Source organism: Opisthocomus hoazin, chromosome 3 (genome assembly GCF_030867145.1).
Source record: "Opisthocomus hoazin isolate bOpiHoa1 chromosome 3, bOpiHoa1.hap1, whole genome shotgun sequence".
NCBI classification, from domain to species: Eukaryota; Metazoa; Chordata; class Aves; order Opisthocomiformes; family Opisthocomidae; genus Opisthocomus; species Opisthocomus hoazin.
The window spans coordinates 24867547-24882730 of NC_134416.1; positions in this window are offsets into that span (position 1 = coordinate 24867547).

Consider the following 15184-nt stretch of genomic DNA (forward strand, 5'->3'; position numbering starts at 1 on the left):
TAGACAGACTCGTGCGGTCGCTGTGTCCTGCACTTGCTTTCCTGGTGGCTCCATCACCTCGACTCTGGGGAACTGAACCTGATGGTGAACAGCACAAATATTGACTAAGAAATATTCAGTAATAGTACTGAACGATAATATTAATGCTACTATCTGCTCAGCTGGAAGTCATGTCAGAAGTAGCTTTGGGGGCCTGGAAAATCACTAACGCTGGGAAAATTCACTGCCAGTGTCAAACCTGAGGAGCCCGGAGCAGACCTGGGGGAGGTCGGAGCCTCGAGAGGTGCAGCCCCACTGGGGCTGTTGCCACCCTGAACTTGGTAGAGGCATTAGCAAAGGACCAAGACCCCTCTGCTCTGAGCCCTAGGCCCGCTCGATGGAGAGACCCTCATTCCCCAGAGCAGGGCCAATGCGTGCAGGCAAGCCCAGGCGGACGCAGGATGCAGAAAGCTTTTCAGTCCTGTCGCTGAGATCATTTACAGCTTTGGAGTCTCTACCAAACTGAGTGTTTAGTTACTAGGTCCCTAGCATTTAAAAGCATTTCTGTGGGACCTTACTGGTTTATTTGCTCCTGGGTTTATTTTTTCTGAGCATAGGCTTGCTTTGAAGTGTCCTTCTCCTCATGGCACAGAGCAGGACTTGGGTCTCCCTTCGGAGGGTGGCAGCTGTGGGGCAGCTTGTCCAGACCAGAGCTGGGTCCAGGGACATCTCAGTCACCTTTTGATGCATGGAAACTGCCCCAACACCTGCCTCTCTCTCAAACATGTCCGCTCTGCAGGAAGGAGGAAATCTGGGTTGCCAGGGCTGTAGGGGAGAATGGGCTTCAAAGGAGGCCCCAGGAAAGCAGAGGGGTTTCTCTGAAATATGTCTCAGCTGCTGAGTTCCTTCTGTCTAGCTAGCTGTAGAGAAGAGTTTCTGCTAACGCGTTTAAGCCAGGTTAGCGAGTAAAGGCTGTTCAGATCTTCATTGCAGGGTCCCGGGGCAGCACAGCCTGATAAAACCCATGGTGCAAGAGGGTATGGGTTTAGAGCTATAATGGCAAGCATTTCTGCTACATGAGAAGAGGTGTGCCTATCAGTTGTTGATGATTTGTCTTTTTTTTTTTCAATTTGAAGGGAAATAGAGTTAAATTACAGCCGATTATGCTGACTGGAGAATGGAACGTGTTTATTGAATGACTTCATTCATAGCATGTGTAATTGCCTGCTTCAGAGATGGGTGTTACGATAAGCCCTGGCAGAGCTGCCTTGCTCCTCACAGAACCCTCCATCTCCTGTTTACTCATCCCTCCAGGGGCTAATGGGACCATGTGTGAAGGGGCCTGTAGCTACTCTGTCCTACAGCCACTACTGTATGTGCCACCTTTTTGGACGAACACCCTGGAAAAAGTATTTCTTGGTTTGTTTCTCAAGATTTCCATTGTTAAAAGCCCCTTCGAATCAGTTGAACCAGTCTGCTTAACTCCTCTTCTTAGCGGAGCAGGGCGCAGGGCCCAAAAATGTTTTCCCAGCCTCTCCCACGCCGAGCAGGGTTTAGAGGGCGAAGCAAGGACGTCTCCTGCCTTTGGAGCCACATTCGAAAGGAGGGCAGCCGGCCGATGCTGCGAGCCCTACGGCCAGGCGGAGGTGCGAGCTGCTGAGCCTTCCTCCTCCTCCCCCCGGTCCTCCTGAGCTGCCAGGGCAGCGGTCACATCCATGGGATGCGCACCCGGCATCTGGCGCAGGTGGGATGAGTTATGGCTCCCGACAGGCTGCTGAGGCCAGCCAGAACCCGTGGGGAAACACTGCGTGCAGCTGCGAAGAGAAACGCAGACGTCTTCACACTCGAACATGGCCTATTGCAAGGTCTGTTTGCCAACAGAGATTCACTGGATAGGAATTCCTCCGTACAATTATAAAATAATTGTATTTTTAACTCTGTCTAGATTTTTTTCATTTTTTTCCGCTGTCTGGATTTGTTCACCTTAGGCCCATTAGATTTACATGCTTTAAAAACATGAGATTCTTGACAGGTGTGTTAAAGCTCTTGAGTCACTTCTTATTTAATCTACACGTACTCTTGGTGCTGCTGTACTTTGTGGCATGATACCTGCATAAGAAAATCTCTCTCTCTTCCACATCCATTAGATGTAAGTGGCAGCATTAGCACATGCTGACTGTATTTTAAGCTCAAATGGTCTTACCCAAAGCTGTAAAACAGAGAGCAATTGCTGCCACTTCTGTTTCCTTTGTGTCATGGCTGCTAATTTATTTCCCTGTTACTGCTGAGTGTAGGTCCAAATTAACAGGGCCTGGTTATCCTCACATCAGCCACACTAAAACAGCCAATTTTTTCCCAGGATTAGGAGAGGGAATTTTTTTCCAACATTTACTCTTGCTTGTAGTGCTGAAAAACTGAGGTTTTTCACGATTGCACATGCACGAGTGATGTTCAACATGAATGCTCCTTGTGCAGAAGGATGGTTGTCGCTGGGGTGAGAAGCACTTTCCACAGAGCTCAAAGGTGGGAAGGCAGATCCTCACTCAGTGTACTGGTGAGTCTTGCACAGAGCCACTAGAAGCGTTTGACCCACTCAGCGCCTGATGGATGTGAGGCTGGAAATGTGGCTTTGGTAAGATAAGTAACTATAAAGTCCCATTCTTTGCTCTTTCTGCGTGAAGTAATACCTACTCACTGGTGAGGTGGAGAATAAGTTAGAATGAAGGTGGGATTTGTATCATGCTGGGCGGGTATGTACCTTTCCTGAGGGCCAGCAGAGTTTCAGACTACACCAGAACAAACACCCATTTAAAAAAACATGACCAGAAACCCACCGAGTTGCAGTCCCTGGGCACAGCGTGCCTGGGCAGAGCTGTGCTGTGCTGTGCTGTGCCGTGCGGTGCGGTGCTGTGCTGTGCTGTGCTGGTGGGGATCCAGCCCTGGGAGCAGAGCCCGGCGGCACCGCTTCCTCGACAGCCTGGTGCCTGCTAGCAGGGCGAGAGCTGGCAGAGATTGCCAGGGGGGCTTTGCAGTGCTGGCTTAAACAGCATTAATTTATTTCCCAATGGCCACCCTGAAGACCTGATCTGAAGCTAATTAATTGTCAGCAGCAGCCGCCCTAATTTTATCACAGCTGCCTGGTTCTTGCAATGAAAGGCAAGAACAGAAGACCGTGAAAGAGTGAGAGGTTTTGGTTCAGGGACAGCAAATGTCTCCAGGGACGTGCCCCTCTCCGCAGGGCTCCTCTGGCCCGAGCGCAGCCACGGCAGCCTTGGGCTGGAGGCGGCTGGAGGTGTTTGTAGGAAGGAGCTCAGCCTCCCCGTGCTCATAGCTGCCTTTCCCTGCAGCCCCCCTCGCAGAAGCCTGCACCACAGCCCCCTAAGCCTTCAGTTAAGAGGCTTGCGGTAAATCTCATGCGTGTTATTCTCGGCTCCTGGGGCCACTTCATGGCAGGGAGCATTTACAGGCTCGTAAACCGTATTTGGGAATTCTTGTAGATTAGCCAGTAAACTTTCCAGGAGCAAAACGCGAGTCCACCTTGAGAGGGACTTTTGCATCCAGAGGTTTTCCTCCGCGGCCAAAGGTGCGGCGGTCTGGGCCCGCGGGTTCAGTTAACGGGGCACTGCGAAGTGAGCGTGGCTGCCTGCATGGAGCTGTGGACAGAGGCAAGCAGCGCCGGCTGGAAAGTGCCTGCGAGCTCACCCAGCGGGCTCCATCGCTTGCGCGTGCCCTGGCGTGTTTCTGGGTGGGTAAGGAAAGGGAAGATGCTGTCTCTGGGGAGCGCAGGCACGTCTGTGAGACAGCTACAGCCAGCACCGAGATTTACAGCAGCTCCGTGCCGCGGCTTCGTCCGCTGGGAGCTGTGTGTGCCATTTACTGTCTTTCTATTTACAAGTGCTGTGAGAGGAAGAATGAGAGGATCATGCGGAAGGCAAATTTACTTCACAAAATTAAAAATAAACCGCAGCCCCCTGCTCAGCTGTTCTTTGCCATCTACTCCCACGTGGCAGGAGCATCTCCTGCGACTCTCCGTTAGTGATTGACGGGTTATTTTTCCCAGGGATGTGGCCTGCGTGACGTGGCACCGTCCTGTGCGGAGGTGGCTGCCAGCTGCTCTGGGGTGCCGGCAGCTCCTCCGGCTCAGGGGCTGGCACAGCCGGTGATGAGCTGTTCCCACGGGAGGGAAATGCCACCGAGAAACCCGGTGTCTCCTTCCTTCCCTTCACCCCCTCAAGCAGGGCGCCCTGCTCCTGCCCCAGATAGAAGCCAGGCCCTTGTCCTGATGGCCCCTGGGGTGGGGGCTGCCCATCCTCTTCTTGCTTTGGGGCCACTCATTTATTCCCTCGAAGGAAAGCGTTCGCTTTCTGCCCGGAGGCAGCCCACTGAGGAAGCAGACGGGTGCCGGTGCCATTGTGCTGGGGTATATTACACATCGCTTTTCACTTTGCAGGGGCGCTGGGCTAGAGGGTGGTGTGGATCATCTCTGATGGGCAGAGTCGTACAGTAATGCACTCAAACTGCGTTTGTGTTTCTACCTACTTATTAACACGAATCTCGGATTAGGAGCCTAATTAGTGTAAGTTATGGGCTGGGGTGCTCGAGGCAGAAGCTGCAGTGGAAGCCAACTCTGCAAGCACTGGATGAGGTAAATTAGAATAATCTTGATGTGACCTACTTTAATTTACACCTTCCTCACATCCGTACAGCTCTCTTCCAAACCCGCAGAGAATCAGCCACATGAGCTTAGGCTCTTTCTGTAAATTACCTGTGTTGATGAATAAAATCCATGGAACTTGTAATATGAAGAAATCAGCGCAAGGTTGCACTTCATTAATTTATGTCCCCTTGGGATATACAATGTCCTTCTCCTGGACTTCTAGGTAACATCCAGACTGCAGCCCCAGGCGATGTGTGGTGTACAGGACTCTTGCCCCAAGCTACGGAGTCCTCCGAAAACATGATGGAGATTGGGACACTGGTGGTTGCACAGCAAGTTTCACTCTATAAATCTCCTGGGTTTTCTGAAAGACCTGCGTTGTTCAACACTGAAACTACAAGAAAGAAGCAGCTGTTGCATTTTTGGGTCTTTCAGAGTCCTTGGGGTCCCGTGGGTGAACTTTTGCCATTCCTGAAAGTGGTACAAGGGATAAATTCAGTCATTCAGTTTTTGTGCTAAAAGCTCCAGAAGTGAATCATGAAAGGTCTCTCAAGCACACTGTCAAGTAGGGGTTGTAGATATTAAGTATAACAGGTAACTACAGTTGTGGTTTCTCTGTAGCCACTGCATTGCCATCAATTGTTTAGCATGTTCATTCTCCTTCTGTTCTTCTGTGGGCCTGTGACAACATGGCTGGGGCCCATATGGCTACAGTTTTCTCTCCTCCACCCCTACAAACCGTGGTGGTAGGGTTTGTCTGGTACGTGCTGGTCCCTGAGCTGTACCACAGCACCAACTGGAAAGGGGCTGATGCGGCTAGCAGGGGCGTATCCATGCCGGGGAACATGCAGACGGTTAAACACTGTAGGTGGCTGCAGGATGGTGCTTGAAGTTGTTTCATCCTCTGTGTACATAGGGATATACATCCTTTATGCCTGGCATTGGCTCTGCACCAAATCTTGTCTTTAAACCTATGAGGGTGGCTTCCTGAGGACCAAACTGGCTTTAACCACAAGATACTGGACTTGACCTGAGGCCTCCTGGGTGCAGTTTTGGTCCTAAGTCACACTGGGAATCAGAGCGGATGAGGAACATCTGGCGTTAAACCATATCAGTTCATAATGAAGAACCTCCAGAAACAGAAATGCTACATGATGATGATTCCAAGGCTGCCACAGTTGAGCCTTCAGCAATAACTCCGTAGATCCCCAGCTGTAGGTCACTTCTGAGGAGCACCAGATCTTAAATGCAGTCTCATGTCTCTCAGAGAGTTGTACCTGAAGGAAATATTTTTCTACTATATGTATCTCAGAGCTTTGCTTGGGAGGTAGAGAATTGCTCAGCAGATGGTTTTGTCCTCTCTGCAATGCAAAGCAAAGGATGCTTTTCAAGAAAGAAATAAAAAAAAAGCAGCACAAAATCGGTTTCTGCTGTACAGCCCTAACCTGGGTCGTTCAAGGCTCTGCCTCTCTCTGCAGTCATCTGCTGCACATCTCGATTCATTAGGTCTGTCATATCTGCCTCATCTGGTCTGTCAGACCCACTGCTTGGGGAAGATGCGCCTCTGCATGGTGGGAAGTGCTCAGGGAACTTATTTTTAGGTTGCATGGCCTTCAGCACCAGGAAGCCCGCTATATATCTGATCTTTTTGCACGCCGAGCGTGTATCACACTGTGGTGTTAGGAACAGCTCTTCTGGATCCTCTTCCCTACATTTTATCACAGTGGCTGCAGTGCTTTGCTCCTTTGGGGCTGGGAGGGGAACTGGCACATCCTTTGCATGCCTTAGGTTAGCTATCCCTATTTCAGTCACATCCATCTAAGGAAAAAAGCTCCAAGTCCTCCCACCCTCTTGGAAGGTGGAGATGTTAGTATGCTATAGAGGGAGAAAAAAATGCATAGAAGTGACATCATCCGGGATCTGACTACCTCTCACTACACCAGTGTAAGCTGGGGAGAAGGACATGGATGCTGGGGGTGTTACTGGAAGGGCTTTATTCTTTCCGTGCAGAGCTTCCGTTCAGCTGTCAAAATTCAATCCAAGGCTTTTTTAAAAGATCCCATGCATAACTACAGGGACATTTTACAAAACTGTAGTGTTGTAGTTACGTGTCTAAATTCTCAGAGGGTTGTTGTTACGATCTCGGTGTGCGTCCTTTTCCTCTAAACTATCCTTTTCCCAAACAATGTCTTTCCTATCACTGTGTGTCCCTTTTCCTTCCCAGTCCCAATCCCCCTTCCTAATATTGCTATCTGGTAAAGCAAACACTAGGAGAACACCATGGGCGTGCACAGACATTCTGACATCGTTGGGGTGTTTGCAGGAGTGTATTTAATTTGGTAAGAAGAAAAGGGTCCAGGTCAGTGGAGGCTGTTGAGCAACAGAGGAATCTCTAACAGGGAGGAACTGGCTGCCTCAGCTGGTTGTTTCCTCACTGCCATGAGGCTGGGACGAGATATTTACTTCTGCTTTTCGGGTTATCCTCATTACTGTTACACAGACCAAACCATGTGAAAATATATTATGGTAAAAGAAAATAAAGTGCATCAGAGCGCTATATTTCTTTTCATGGTGGGTTTTAAGGTAGCAAAGACACTATAACTTGAAGCAAAATCTCAATTTATTTGTTAATAAATAACATCCATTCGTAAAAATTCAGTGCCTGTATTTACTTAAGTTTCGAAGAACAGTGTGTACTGGATAACAAGATGGAATTGCATTAACATCCATAATTTAATTTTTCATCAGACTTCAAATAAATTTTCTACTCATGTGAAACAAATTTCAGAGTTGTTATGGTTCATCTTCCAAGAGTTGCCTCTTTTTGAGGTTAGTGTAAAAACATATTGCACAAAACATGGGACAAGCAAAGTATGAAGTAATTCCCTTCAGCATCTTTCCTGAAAAGCCACAGCATTTTCACTTATTTGTAAAAGAAAATATGCCAAAAGGACAATCTTCTAGTTAACCTGAGCAAGAATGTTTATTTACATTATTCCTTTCACCCAAGTTTTTTCTGAAATATCTTGCGAACAGATTAAAAAAAGGTGTTTCTGAAGTAAAACAGTGTTAGCTGGAACATAACTTCTTGGGTAAAATATGACGAAGACATCCAGGTTCTTCTGAAGTGCCCAGAAATACAATTCAACAGTTTAGTGTTGGTCTGAAAGTGAGTTCCCTGCAGGAAATTTAGAGAGGTTCAGTAAAGAGGGTCTTAAGACACAATTTCATAGGATTAAATCTGAGCTTCCCTGTTTCTGTCATGTTTCCACTGGGTCTGTAACAACCCTAATGGATAAGAACATGTCATTGTTAATGCTGTCTTGCCCAAAACTAATAATTCGGTGGTTGTATTAAATTAAAGCTATTCTCTGTCAATTACTCTCTGGCAAAAAAAAAAAAAGAAGGTTTTGTTTTCAGCAATCTTCTGAGGTGCAAAGAGATGAAAAGAAAGACAAACAGTCTTGGACTAGAATAATACGCTGTGAATGAGGAGAGAAAATTACACCTTGTATTTTGAAGGAAATAACACAGTGGGGAAAAAATACATGAAAGGAAATAATTTTGAACACAGTTGTAGGGCTATCACTGCAATTTGCTAATAAAATATTCAATAGCTTAGTCTCTAGGCAATGTCCAAACCCATAAAGTCTATAATTGGAATTTGTGGGTTGATTGAGACCTATTTTGGTCTGTAAGTGTGAACTGCTCTTGTTGTATAGAGAAGATAAGATTATTCGAGAACTCCTAACAAGAGGGCTCATTAAGATAATTCTAACTGACTCTAAACAACCAAGAGGGCTCATTAAGATAATTCTAGCTGGCTCTAAATAACCAAGGTTGTACCTGTTACTTTGCTGATAAGTGTCACCACCATAAAGATTTCTACAAGCTTCAATGGAGTTAGGAGTCACAGAACATTAAATTTTCATTAAAAGCAGGATTGTACCTCCTAAAAGAAATAATACAGAGTCAAATTTTGGTTTTTGTCTACACCACCAGCTTGTGCGCATATAGCACAGGCTGGTCATTGATGCTGCAGGGTGGCAGTGTGAAGCTGGAGCCGTTTAATTGAGAACCAAGGTACGCTGCTACCACACGGGGTCTGGTAACAACCCTTTCCAGCGGCCACAGGGAAGTGCTTCAAATGCACTACAATTTGCAATTGTAATTAATTTACACACCAGGTCTTTGTGACATAAAGAACATGTTTTTTGAAACCTTTAAGGTTTGCTTCGTGTGATGTCCCTCAAAACCTGCTTATTGCATGAACTCTTTTGTCTTGAAAGCCGTATTTGATTTTCTAGAAACATGTTGTGATTAACTACACAGGATAAATAAACAGAGAAGTTCCCACCTTTCTTGTCCCTGTGATTTTTCACTGTGTTGCTGTGTAAGTCCTGTTGTCTTTGTGAAGCTCATCCACTCCAGCTTAGACTTTCAGGCCACTTCTGCACTAATAGGCTAAATGTGCCCATGGCTGTTCTCTGCTCTGAGATCAAGTAGCATGGCGCAGCCCAGACCTGCACTGTCAGCATCTCACTCCCAGCTTGGGGCTGCATCCACAGCATCTGCAGGAACAGCACCAGCTACCAAACTGTGGGGCTTGTTTGGGAGACCATCACTTGGTTTGGGCCAAGACCATGCCAGGGACTCTTAAAACAATTTAACATCCCAGACAACGAGCAAAAGCCACTCCTCATGAAAATGCCTTGGCACTCTTTTGATTTCTAAATAAAGCTGTAGCCTGTGGTCTGAAAGAGAGCAGTCTGGAGCAAGGTGAAGGTCAAAGAATGGCCAAACCCACTTGAGGAAAACCAAGGCCAGACTCTTGCAGTGTTGCATCAATGATGTTTTCAGTTGCTGTTCAATGCAAGTTAGTTCTGAATGTTATTTAAGGCATTCCTCCCACCCCTTACATTTTATGTATTTGTATATGTATTTGTGCCTTTTTTGTTTAATTTTCAGCCTATCAGATATTTTATGGTGTCTTCCATATGACCAGAATAAGTATTTATGGAATTTTCTCTTTAATCCTGTTACATCTTCATCACCACAAATCTTCCCCAGAAGTTTTGATTGATTTAGCACCTTACTCAGACTTAACAACAAACTATTTTTTATTAATAAAGAAAGAAGAGCTCACTTGGACATGGTGCAGGGCAGCCTGCTCTGGGTGGCCCTGGTTGAGTGGGAGGCTTGGACAAGACGAGCTCCAGAGGTCCCTTTCCCACCTCAACAATCCTGTGAATGTGTGAGGGCATGGGGGAGGAATGCCAAAATGCTTTACCACTCCCCCAGATTTGCCACAGCCGAAAGAGGTCATAGATCAGCAAGTTTTGGGGCGAGGATCATGCTGAAAGTAACCCTGCTCCCACCAGGCTCGTCCCATGCTGACCCCGGGCTCTGTTGTGGGTCAAATCCTGCCTTCCTGGTAGGGACGCATGGCATCGCTGCCTACTGATTGCCAAAACCAAAAACGGGTTTGGTCTCATTTGACAGTCTTGTGGGTGATTATGCTATAGTATATGTGAATAAAGACTATTTCTCCATGTTTTGTTTTACTCCTCTGGACTGCAATCTGTTTGCAGTGCATAACAATATTCTTCTACATATGGACTTCCTATAAATATCTTGCAAGTCTTTTCCGCAGCACAAATACAGCCTAAATCACTACAGAGTCATCAAGTCCTGCTGGTATGCTGGCAAATTTCTGATCACCAGAGGCTTGATTTTAGTGCAGTTCAGATGATACAGCATGGAGAAATGTTAAGCAGCTTAAGGTGAACAGCAATGAGTAGGATTGTCATGATTTTAATTGCGCAAAAGGGGCAGAAGAAAATCACAATTGCGAGGCACAGAAGAATAAGACTGCTAGGGGCCTCAAGAGATCACCTCAGTCATTCCTGTTGGCCAGGGTAGGATGAATCATACTTCTGATATCGGGCAGAAATATTTAGGGCATAGTAATGCCAGGTAAACGATCCCACTTTTGGGACAACACTTTTGTCAATCCTGACACAATAGTCAAGCCTGTTCCTGGCAGGATAATCCAATATCCAGTGCTGGATCCCACCATCACCCCAGGCAGTGAAGTCCAGTTCCTCACAGTTAGCTGGTCCAGTGCAAGCCTTCCTTCATACCATTTTAATATCCCTTTAAAATCTCCTCACCAGGAATGCAAAAAAAAAACATGTAAAGAATTTAACTTGTTGCCACTGTGTTTGTTTGAGGGATATTCTGAATAAGCTGACAAGCTTTGGCACTCTTGTCTTTCCCCACAGGTTGTGGTGGAAAACCCCGCTGCCTCAGCAGTCCTTCCCAGCCCTCTGGCCATAGAATCACAGAATCACAGAATGGTAGGGGTTGGAAGGGACCTCTGTGGGTCATCTAGTCCGTCAGTATTTGGTACATCACAAACCATGACTCTGAGGGATAAATATCGAAGATGGCATTGCTCAAGACAGCTGGCTTCTCCCATCAGCACCAGCAGTGCTCTGCACCACATGCTCTGGTTACAGCGGATGAGACCTAAGATCTGTTGGCCGCTCCACAAGAAGCCTTGGCAACAGTAGAAAACACTTTTCCTCTAAAATAATGTAAAATACAGAAAATGAGCAGCGAGAGACGACAAGAATATCTGAAATTCAAACTGCCCAGAATGAGTTTCTCTATAATTGCAAGCGTCCTGCCAATGGGGCTGGTCCTAGGGCAGCACCTGGTACCTTGGGCTGGTTTTCTCCAAAACCTATGACATCTGGGGAGGGGAGGCTGCTTCCAGTGCCCTCTGCTGAGATCCTGTTTGAAGGTGGAGGGCATTTAGACCATTTCAGACAAAAATTAGCACCCTGCTGCTATCAGTTGCTCACTGCTAACTTGTTCCTCCTAAAGCTGGTTCAGCCATCAGTTCCTCAGAAACAGAACAAGATTTTTTTTAAAAAAAAACTCCACAATTTCAGGTATTTTTCTGGAAGTATTTCTGAAGGAATCCCCCCAAAGTCCTGCCTTCGTTCCCATCTCTGCAGCTGGTCACCTCTTTTAGCCTATGAAAACACTCCTATTTTGTGAGAAAAACATATATATGGTTCCAGCTTGGTGCACTAAAATAGGATTGTTTTATTCATGTTTCTGCATTCTTTCTTAGTACAGGCTGCAGACATTTAATTTACTACACCTGGAAAGTGGTTGTTGTGGACAATGCAATGCCCTCCCGGTGCGTGGGGCTGCCACAGCCAGGTATGAGCTGTCGGAGACCAGCCTCTGGACAGGTTTGGCAGCAAGAATCACCACTTGGAAGCAGGATTTGGGACCATCTGGTTATATTATTGCTTATTTTCAGTCAACTAGATTTTTAACAGCATTCATGGTACCTTTCTCCTTGATTTCTAAAGCCCTCATGACTCTTAGATCCTAAGGAAAACAGTATGTTAGAGATATTCAAATGAGTCATGAAACAGCTCAGGAAAGTTTATGTAATTTCTGTAAGGGCAAATCACTTCCTTGTCCTTGCCCTAATTTTTCATGCAAGATAAAATTTTGCACCTGGTGTGGCCCCAAAGCACAGTCTAGAAGGTCAGCACTCCAGACAGCAAAGCGTGACTGGTAAACAAGGGCTCGAACAAGGATGCTTCGGTAACCTTAACTGCTGTCCCCCGCCGCTTTCAGCAAAACGCCTCTTAGGAGAGCTGCGCTGGATTCCCACTGACATGCAGATATCCTCGCTGAATTCAGCTGGAACTGCAAGGCATCCCCAGATGATTTCCCCTTTCTTCCTCTTTTGCTTCATCCAGTTTCTCTCGCAGGACCGTGCCGGCTGTGGCAGTTGCCACCGCACTGCAGTGGCAGCTGAGGGATGCTGCTCCGGGGAGCCATGCTGCGCATGCATGGCCAGCAGCTCCTGGAGACGTCTCTCAGGGAAACCACCCCGTGAACGAGCGTGGTGGTTCTCCATGGGGTGTGGCCCTCACAGCCGCTTTGTTTTGTCATTTCTAGGGACACTATTGGAAATGACATTCATTGTAATGTGTTCATCATACTGGATTTAATTAGAAACACTCAGCTTTAATTAAGTGTTTGTTTTGCAGTCCTGGTAGTTCTATTTTGATAAGACTCTGTCATGTAAATCCTAAATGAAGCTGAAGAAGTAGATTACTGCATGTCACAGTTCCTGAGTAGTGATTAAAGACAATACAAAGGGAGATGCAGTCGCTGAGAGTGGGAGGCAACTCTGTGCTTTGCATGAAGTATTTACCTCACGCTTTCCAGGATTTTCATGTACTGTTAGTTTGCTGTAGCCCCAGACTGATTCTCTGCTTTCCAGCATCCTCCTCCCACGCCTTCTCCAGGGACTGGCGGAGGTGCAGTGGGGACAGGGGCTGAAGGACAACACAGGTTGCGCAGTGCCACCAACTCCTCCGTCCTTCCACCCGGAGCACACCCGGCCCGGGAGGAGCAAGAGAAAACAGGGCTCCACCCAAAAGCTGTAGGCCTCTGCTTCTCTCTTTTTTTCTCAATAAACCTGTAATTTTTCCTTTTCATGTGCAGTTTGGGTGCTTGCAGTGCAACTGTGTGACTGGCCCACACATGGCACACTCCATATATAAAAAAAGGCTGTGTATTCTCTAGCTCCTGGCTCTGGTAATGGTTTTCTCTACTTACCTACAAACCTTTATTGTATGAAGTGTAACCTGAAGCGTAGCAGACAAATGAGTTCAGTTATAATTAATGCATAGGGAACAGACCTAAGCGAGAGTTTTCCCATACAGTCATGCTAATATGTGAACTCTTGCTACGGCGTCTACAAATGAAAGCACCCTCAGAATTGTCCCAAGCCTCTGCATCAAGACAAATTTTCATATTTTCAAAACAAGCCAAAGTTAAGGCTAATGGAGAAGGCTTAGGCTTGACTTGGAGGGCGAGGGTGCTGCTGTTGGAGCCTGACAGCCAAAGCAGTGTGCTCGCTCACAGACCGGTCCTGATGCGGAGCCCTCAGCACCTCTCTGGAGTCGCTGTTACTTGCAGTGCTGACCTTTAGCCAGAGAGAATTTTTTGCATCAAATAGCATAAATGCTCATTTTCTTTTTATTTTTGCAGGGTGTTGCAAGAACAGAGGAAAAAAATTGCAAGCCTCAGACCCAGGAACGTAAATCAGCTCTAGACTGATAGCAGTACATGCTCTCTTTCTATATCATCAAGATTAATGACCCTTTATTGTTCGCCTGGTGTCCTCCCCTCCTGGAAGTTCAGTCCTAAAAGGAGGTAAAAGGATAACAAAGAATGGCAAATTCCCACTCAAACAGATTTTGCAGTCAGACTAATTGCAACTTTGCAACTAGATGAAGCAGCTTTGTGCAGAGCTTCTGAAGCTCTGGAGACTGCTTTCCTGGAGACAGAGTGCACACTGAGCACCCAGAGCAAGACACCCTTCCCAGTGCAGTGCCCGTAGGTACAGCTTGCCCTTCCCTTGGAAGTCCCTGTCTCTGGGTAGGTACACGGGCAGATCATGATTTGCCTTCTCTGCCCTCCCTTTTCTGTGCTATGAGCCTTCTCCCTAGCCTCCCCACTTTCCTCTCCTACTTTCACCCTGTCCTTGAATCTCTTCATTGTGCTCTCCAGAGTATTTCTGCTTTCCTTCTCTCCCTTCCATTCTTCCAGCTTGATTTTCCCAAGGTCATCTACTTTCAGTAAGCAGCTGCTGAGGTCAAGTACCTGCTGTTGTTCCTGGTAGACACATCCCATAGAACCTACAGACAGGCGCTGCCCAGCAATTTCCATAGCAAGAACTTCATGACATTGGTCGGAACCAGATCTCCAAATGCTTAGACATGCACAGCAAGAACTATGGTTTAATAGGGGAAATATTAACAGTATTTACATTTTGTGCCACAGCATTTTAAGAAATGCAAGTTGTCTTCCTTGAATTTATGATATTATCTGGCCTCCAATAAGCTGGCATGAGAAGCAGGCATGACAAACACCCACAGAATTTCCTGTGGTGGTCTGAAGTCTGCTGAACACACCATATGCAGCAACAAAAGCCTTTAGAAGTCAGCTTTGGCTCCAGGTTTAAAGTGTTTCTTGGTCTCTGCAGTGCTGCTGGCAGGTCTCCCCAGGTCCACTGGAAAGCTGCCTTGTATGGGTTAGGTGCAGGAGCAGAAGGAGCTGAGCGGTAGCTCTTGCTGTGGCAGAACATAGAGGGGAGGAAGGACCTCCATGCATGGGGCAATGGGATGGACACATGGGCTGTGAACCATGCCCACCTCACCAGAACTCATGTGGAGAATGGGCCAGACCTGCTCGCCTTGGCTGTGGCTTCCCCGGCACATCTCTTCTGTGAGGAAAGGCTGAGGGAGCTGGGCTTGTTCAGCCTGAAGAAGAGAAGGCTGAGAGGAGATCTTGGAAATGCCTAGAAATATCTTAAGGAAGGTTGTCAGGAGGATGGGGTCAGACTCTTTTCAGTGGTGCCCAGCAGCAGGACAAGGGGCAATGGGCACAAACTGAAGCATAGGAAGTTTCAGCTGAACATGAAGAACTTCCTTACTCTGAGGG